The sequence below is a fragment of the Phyllostomus hastatus genome, unplaced genomic scaffold (genome assembly GCF_019186645.2).
Source record: "Phyllostomus hastatus isolate PE091 unplaced genomic scaffold, TTU_PhHast_1.1 phas_contig_2, whole genome shotgun sequence".
Taxonomy (NCBI): domain Eukaryota; kingdom Metazoa; phylum Chordata; class Mammalia; order Chiroptera; family Phyllostomidae; genus Phyllostomus; species Phyllostomus hastatus.
In genome coordinates, this window is record NW_025333718.1 from 1,930,336 (window position 1) to 1,939,051 (window position 8,716).

Sequence of the window (8,716 nt, forward strand, 5' to 3'; positions counted from 1 at the left end):
ACCGGTAAAAGGGGCAGAGTTGGGCAGCTGGGCGCAGGTTGAGGCGCAGAGAGCAGAGAACATTCGGACCAGGCACATAGGGCTTCCAGGGGCACTTAAGGCATCTGAGGTGCGCAAGACCACAGCTGACAGACCCCGGCCAAGGGGTGGGAACCGGCAGACCCAGTGAGGTGGCGATTGTGAAACAAGGCACTGTGCGCAACCCAGGATCCCAGCACTGGGAAATAGGCCCTCAGGACACTGATTGAAGACACCTGTGGGAGTTGAGGTGCATGGAGAGATACCCAGCCTCACAGGAGAGGTACTTGGAGGGTCCCATGGCATGCACAAGCCCACCCACATGGGAATTAGCACCAGAGGGGCCCAGTTTGTTCAGGGGAAGCAGCAGAAAGGACTGAGGTCCCACATAGAATGAAGCAAGCGCCATTACTCCCTCTCAACCCCACCCCCACATACAAAGTCACAACTCAGCGACTGGGGTGCCCAGCCCTGATGAACACCTAAGGCTCTGCCCCTTATATGTAACAGGAGCGACCAGACCAAAAAAAAAGAGAGAGAGAGAGATGGCTCAAACAGAAGACCAAATGAAAGCCCCAGAACCCATCCTTTTAAGTGACCGAGAGATAGCCAACCTTCAAATGCACAGTTCAAAACACTAGAGATCAGGAAGCTCACAGAATTGGTTGATTCTGGTCACAAATTAGATGAAAAAATGAAGGCTACAATAAGTGAAATGAAGAAAAATACACAGGGAACCAATAGTGATGGAAAGAAAGCTGGGTCTCACATCAATGGAGTGGACCAGAAGGAAGAAAGAAACAACCAAACAGAAAAGAATGAACAAATAAGAATTCAAAAAAAATGAGGAGAGACTTAGGAACCTTCAGGACATATTTAAGCATTCCAACATCCGAATTATAGGGGTACCAGAAGGAGAAGAGGAAGAGCAACAAGTGGAAAAGTTATTTGAACAAATAATAAAGGAGAACTTCCCCGTTCTGGCAAAGGAAATGGACTTCCAGGAAGTCTAGGAAGCTCAGAGAGTCCCAAAGAAGTTGGACCCAAGAAAAAACACACCAAGGCACATCATAATTACATTAGCCAAGGTAAAAATGAAGGAGAGAATCCTAGAAGCAGCAAGAGATAAGGAGACAGTAACCTACAAAGGAGTTCCCATCAGACTGTCAGCTGATTTCTCAAAAGAGACCTTGCAGGCAAGAAGGGGCCAGAAAGAAGTATTTCAATTCATGAAAGGCAAGAACCTACATCACAGATGGCTCTATCCAGCAAAGCATTCATTTAGAATGGAAGGGCAGATAAAGTGCTTCTCAGATAAGGTCAAGTTAAAGGAGTTCATCATCACCAAGCCCTTATTTTATGAAATGTTAAAGGGACTTATCTAAGAAAAAGAAGATAAAAAAAACATGTATAGTAAAATGACATCAAACTCACAATTATTAACAACCACACATAAAACAAAAACAAAAAGAAACTAAGCAATCAACTAGAACAGGAACAGAACCACAGAAATGGAGATCACATGGAGGGTTAGCAACAGGGGAGTGGGAGGAGGAGAGAGGGGGAAAAGGTATGGAGAATAAATAGCATAGATAGTAAGTAGCAAATAGGGGAATGGTAAGAATAGTATGTGAAATGTAGAAGCTAAAGAACTTACGACCCATGGACATGAGCTAAAGGGGGGGAATGTGGGTGGGAGACGGTGTGCAGGGTGGAGGGGAGTGAAGGGGGGAAATGGGACAACTGTAATAGCATAATCAATAAAATATATTAAATAAATAAATAGTTGTATAAATGAAAATGGTCTAGGAATTTGGGCACACATGGCACATGGGGCCTCAGGAAAGTCCTACACACTCATGTAAAATTCTATTTAAGTGAGTCTTGTCCTCCACATTCTGCTTGACCGTCCCTCTCCTCCTCAAGGAACCCCTCCTCATTAACAGTGGAGCCACTTCATTCATTCGTTCATTCACTCATTCATTCAGCTAATATTTATTGCTTTCCTGCCATACACCAGGCACTGTGTTAGGTGCTATTATATATATTATCGCACTTGGCAGGTCATGGCATACCTCTTAGTTTAAAAATGCCCCTGGCAATGACATTTAAAAACCTGCTTTACTTATGTAAAATCCACTTAAAATAGAAATGTAAGAAATTTTAAGTAGGATACCCCAATTTGGTTGAGAGGGTACAGGACTTTGTAGGGGGGGGGGGGATGTTTAAGCATAAGTTGTAAGGGATGCCAGCATCTTTTCCAGTTTCATATTTTGGTGACTCCACTGGGACAGACTCTGAAACTCTCCAGTAAGTCTGGGTATTTGGCAGGGAGTCCCATTGGCTGCCTGGGCTGAGAGGCCCCGGGGTTTTGAATTTGGAGAATCCTAAGCAGCTGCCAAGTGATTTCACTTGGGGATTCTCTCCCTTACTACAGGCACTTCTCATCATTTATCATGTTTGATTGAATCATTGCACTTTCTGGTTCAGGTTAAAATCCAGGGTCATGACTCAGGTCAACTGGTAAAGGTACCTTTTTGGGTTACAAAGCTTGGTCTGAAAAATGATGTCCAATTTGGTTTGGGTACCCTCTGTCTGAAGGAGCTCTGTTTGGAAAAGTAAGTCTTTTATTTGGTTTGGGTATCCGTTGTTTGGAGCTCCATCTGGTAGAATGTGAGAAAAAGTCTCCATTCCAGGAAATAGCACTTTGGGGCGAGTTCTGGATAGTTCATCGACTTATGAGCTTATAACTAGAGCAAATGTGGATTTATTGTAATACTGTTCTGCTTGTGTACTGTATAATTGAGACTCAAGAGAGTGCTGGTCGCTGAATGGATCTTTAAATTACTGTATTATACGCTAACTAGAGTTGTTTTGTCAAAAATCAGGGAAGTGGGACAAAATGCCCTACCTAAAAGGTTTTTTTTTTTTAGTTTACATGATAAAGATGCAGAGTTTAAAAAAAAACAAAACCTATTTTTCAAATTATAAGATGCAACCACCCCACCCAATTTGGGAGGAATAATAGTTGTTAATGCTGCTGTTGAGTTCTCTTTACATTTACATTGATAAAATATTATGTTGTTTATGTTATTAAATATTTTACCACATTTTTTGCTTCAAAATTTTTCCTATTTTCCTCCTCTAAAACCTAGGTGCGGCTTATGATCCGAAAAATATAGTAAGGTAATGGCTTGGAGAAAGGAGGATTTGCATGTGAAAGATAGAAACTCAGAGGAAAGGGACCAGGAAAATCTGGATATTATTTCTCTGCTAGCTGGCCAGAGTTCCCACAGCCCCAGGGGATCTACTGGCTGAGGGAAAGGGGGAAAGTGCACCTGAACTGGCATCACCACCTTGAGTCAGTCAGGAAACCAAATTCAGTGGAGGAAAAGCCCCTACTGGGGCAGGGCAATATCCTTTGGGGGGACTTCCAGTGGGAGTAGAGCCAGAGGGCAAGCCTGCTGGATATTATTGGGCACATACTCTGTTTCTACATCAGATCTGCTAAACTGGAAAAGCTCAAACCCTTCTTATAGAGACAATCCTGCTAAAATGACTGATTTAGTTGCATCAGTTTTTGCCATTCATCATCCCAATTGGGCAGACATACAAGCCTTATTGAATTCTTTGCTTATGAGGGATGAGCAGAGGCTGATGTTGGATAAGACAAATGAAGAGGCACAGAGGTTACACCAAGAAAATCCAGAAAAAGCCCTAGGCCCTCCCAAGGAAATACCTTTAGCCAAGCCCAACCAGGACCCTAATGGGGATGGCCTTCCTCTCTTAGAGCGTTGTAAAAGATGCCTCCTTGATGGAATGGGAAAAAGTGTCCTTGAGCAGAAAAGTCTGTGTATGGTGCAGTTAGTGCAACAAAAGTCCACAGAGGACCCCTCCCAACACCAGGAAACAATTAAGGAAATTCCTGCGGATGGCAAGAGACTACTCCAAATTTTGGGTTCGTTGCTAAACCACTGTATTAGGCTCTGAGGGGACCAGAATATAGCCCTTTAGAGTGGACAAAGGAGTGCACTCAGGCTTTTGAGTCCCTGAAGGTGCACCTGGCTTCTGCACTGGCCTTGGGGCTTTCAAACCTACTGAAGCCCTTTCAATGATATGTGTGTGAGAAACAGGGCATTGCCCTAGAATTCCTCACCCAAATGCTTAGTGGCATTTGCAGCCGATTGCATAATTGTCAAAGAAATTACATCACCTTGTCTAGGCGTGGCCATTCTGCTTGAGAGTGGCAGCCACCTGCGAGTTCTTGCAGGAAGCTGAAAAAGTTTTCCTTGGGACAGCCTATACCAGTTAAGTGCCCCAGCAAGTGTTGAGCCTGCTGAAGCAAAAAGGAAATATGTGGCTCACTGCTGGAGGAATGGGCAGATACCAAGCCATTCTTTTCAATAATCCCAATGTCTCCCTCAAAACTGTACATATGTAAGTTAAATCCTGCCTCTCTTCTCCCAGAGCCTGACTCAACTATGCTAATACATGATTGTGCTGAGATAACTGAGTGTATTCTAGCAGAATTGATTTACAGGACCATCCTTTAGAAGAAGCAGACTGGACTCTCTATACAGATGGAAGCAGTTATATGGACAAAGGAAACAGAGACACTGGGTATGCAGTTGTGACTCTTGAAGGAGTAGTGGAGGCCAAGGCCTTGCCACAAGGAACCTCTGCTCAGAAAGCTGAACTGGTCACACTGATGAGGGCACTGGAATTGTCTCAAGAAAAGAGAGTGCATGTATATCTCGACTCAAGGTATGCTTTCTTAATTTTGCATGCACATGGTTCAATCTGGAAGGAAAGAGGACTATTAACCTCCAATAAAAAGGAGATTAAGCATGCAGCAGAAATTTTAAAATTATTAGAGTTTCTTCAGGTACCTTTACAGGTGGCATTTATGCATTTCCCAGGGCATCAGAAAGAGGACACTAAAGTGGCTAGAGGAAGCAATCTGGCTGAATGGGCAGCAAAAGAGCAAAAGGAATGTGATGCCTTTGGTACCTGTTCTGGATTTGTCACAAATTGACCCTGAATACTCAACTGCAGACTTAAAGAAAGCTAAGGGTTGGGGTTTAAATGAAGAAGGTCTGATAGCAGATGGAAAAAGAATAAGAAAGGAGCTATACTGTTTTCCTGAACATTTAGTAGAGCCAGTCATGAAGCATTTGCATGAGGCTACACACTATGTAAGAGACTCATTAACCACCTATGTCAAACTGTGGCTCATGGGTCCTGGAATTTCTAGAGCTGTAAGTAAAGTAATTGCTAGATGTCTTGTGTGCCAGGAGAACAACCCCAAGAAAGATCCCCATCAAAGGAAAGAAAGAAACCAATACCAAGGACAGTGTCCAGTTGAGGACTGGCAAATAGACTACTCAGATGCCAAGGGTCTGAGAGTGGAAGTATTTGTTAGTCTTTGTTGACACCTTTTTCAGGATGGGTAAGAGCTTATCCTACTAGAATGGAGAAATCCTTGGAGACAGTGAAAGCTTTACTGAAGGAAATAATCCTTCACTTTGGTCTCCCTGGCAGCATCTAGAGTGATAATGGACCTGCTTTTGTTTCAGAAATTACACAGGAGGTTAGTAAATTTTAGGAATCAAGTGGAGACTCCACATGGCATGGAGACCTCAGGCCCCTGAGATAGTAGAGAAGATGAATCACACCTTGAAGAAAAATATAGCCAAGCTGTGTCAAGAAACTCATCTCCATCAGGATCAAGCTTTGCCTATTGCCCTGCTCAGGTTAAGGGTGGCTCCTCAAAGTGGGATTCAGATGAATCCTTATGAAATTGTTTATAGGTAGCCATTTCAGGTCACAATTGGGACATGGGATGGGAGATATATAGATATCTGCTATATATATATATATATATAACTGAAGGTCAAGAAAATGTACATTTAAGTCAGACCTTAGCTGTGATGAAAGGCTTTGCCTGTATTACAGACTTCTCCCCCACGGGTTTGCTGCATTCCTTTCAGCCTGCAGACAAAATGCTACTCAAGATTTGGGTGACAGCACCTCCAGAAAGCCAACTAGGAGGAAAGTGAACTGGACCTTGGGGCGTACTCCTCACCACCCCCACCATGGTGAAGCTGGTGGAAATAAAACCTTGGACTAATCACACCAGAATAAAGAAAGTACTGTAGGAAGACCTGAAAGTAATCCTTCAAAAACAATGACTTATGTTCTTGGCTTTACCTTTTGTTTAATCCCTTGTTATGAATAACTTATTCCTTTCAAATGAGATGAAAATATTTGGGTATATTTAGCAAAAAAATGTCCTGAATATTTCTGACTTTTGTCTCGCAGGAGGAACTTACATTGAACAAACTTTCATTTCATGTCTTATAGGTGTCTATACTCTTTGGAAAGCCTTAGAAATTACACTGTGTTTGAGCATATTTTAAAGAAAATGACCTACTCTGATATTTATAATTGGGGACCAGTGGTAACTATAAAGGACAGGGAAATGTTTTCATTGAATGTCACTAATGTAGCCCCAGCTAGAGAGTGTGCAACTTTTGTCAACAGTACTAAAGACTGGTTTGTGCTCTCAGCAGGTGTGAAGATGAATTGCACCACCACCACTGATATATACTTATATTCATGTTAAATTTTCCACAGTATGGTTTCTGATATGTGGAATGACTGTCTAGTCCTATATTCCAGCAAATAGTTCTGGAGGACTATGCTTTCTGGGAAGACTGGCAGTGTTTATGCCTCAGAAGCCCCACCTGACCCAGGTTCAATGGGATCTCTTCCTTACACCCAATTGTAACAGTGACTTACACCTCTTTAGCCCTGCTGAATATGTGTCTTTAACTATATTTATAATGCCAGCCATGGTAACCTATTTGAATGTCAAGAACTAAGACAAGTCAGAGAAGCAGTATTGGAGAATAGTGCAGCTATGGGCTGCCTTCTTTTATGGCATAACCATGAATGTGAAGAATTTAAAAGGCTCTGCTATTTTAACCTAACAGTTCACAGCTCATAGAACATAAAGTAAAGCGAGTAAATGATGTAGTATCCAATATAAAACAGAGAGGGATTCATTGACATTGACTTGTCTACACTAACCTCCTGTCTGCCTAGTATCACTGGTCTTCGAGAGGCATTTATTGCTTTTATCCTTGTTATTTTCTTCAGTGTCATAGCTTGTTGTATACAATGTGCCTTCTTATGTGAGTCTGTAATGAGGTGTATTCCTAACCCCGCCCCCACCAGACAGTCCAATGCTAGGTTACATGCCAAATAACAAATGAATACTTCCATATGTAGCTAATCTCAGAGAAATAAGTTAGTTTAATACTAGCAGTGGGGAATAATAGGGGACTCAAGAGTTGGAAAATTTTAGTTTAAGGTAAAAAGTTATAAGCCTAGTAAGCAATATATATTTTAAAGCTTTTGTTTCAGAAACTATATATAAGGTCCATCCTGGTTCCTGGAAGAAACAGCCAACTTCCTGGGGCACTGCTAAAGATTACCACCTGGGGACAAGTGGAGGCATCCAGGCCATTGTGCTTCAGGGAGCAACAGAGACCACCATTCCCTGGGAACAGCTAACTGCCCAGGACAAGAATGTTGCAGTTTCTTTCACTTAATCCTCCCTGAACTTCAAAACCCCTCACTGCACCTTGTTTTATTCCCTGTTTTAAAAACCTTGGCCTGGAAAGAAAATGTAAGATGGTCTGTTATGGTATGAACCCACCATCTTCTCAAATTACCTGAATAAAGCGCCCATAAAGATTCAATCTCTGTCTCTGCTTATTGGATTTGGTAGTGACAGGCAGCCCAAATGCTGGTGTCTTTTCTGGTTTCAGTCCCTCTCCTAAATGCTTTACTAAATTTATAAATCAAGAGTGACAGAAAGCAACCTGGAGGAATAAAGAGGGCTGGTGATGGTTAATGTTGGGGTCCCCAACACCTGCAACTAAATTGGTGTATTGAGGCTGGTGGGGAGAGGAGACAGGGAGGAACCTCATGGGAATGTCCTATTAACAGTAATAAAAATATTGCATTAAACATTTCTTTTGGAATGAGGTAAAGCCTGAATAAATAAAGCTACCACAGCTACAATTGTGATAACCAAATGGCCACACATATTTATTTTCTGTTTTCCCTCACAGCCACCCAGTACACACAAGCAGGGCTCAAGAAACCTGGGGTGACAGGAGCAAAGGTTGTGAGGGATGACCTCTTAATGTCTGGGTACATGCTTTAGCTTCAACATCAAAAGCTCTGCTTATTTGCATACAGTAGAGGGGGCAAAAATTGTATACTTTACTTTAGCTCCTCACCAGAAAGTGTTGTCAACTGATAATGTCTATTATTCCTTCAGTGCTTACAGAGCTTCTTTAAGTGAGGACAATTGGGATCCAAATACTTGGAATACAGCAGGGGAAAATGGAAAAGAGTCTCCAAAGTGTCCAAATATAGATTCAATAACATCCACCCCTCAAATACTGCTTGCTTGTCACAAGTGAGTCACCGTGCAAAGGACAGAGAGTGACCTGTGGAGACATGCCACCTACCTCCTGGGAGAACAGATGGGGGTAAGTTCACCTTTTTGCTTCAGGGCCAGAACAGCAGCTGAGCTAATGGCCATGCTATCTCATGGCTTTGTCTTGACCTTATGATCTCTGTCATTCAGGAAGGCTTAGTATCAATTACAATTTACATAGAA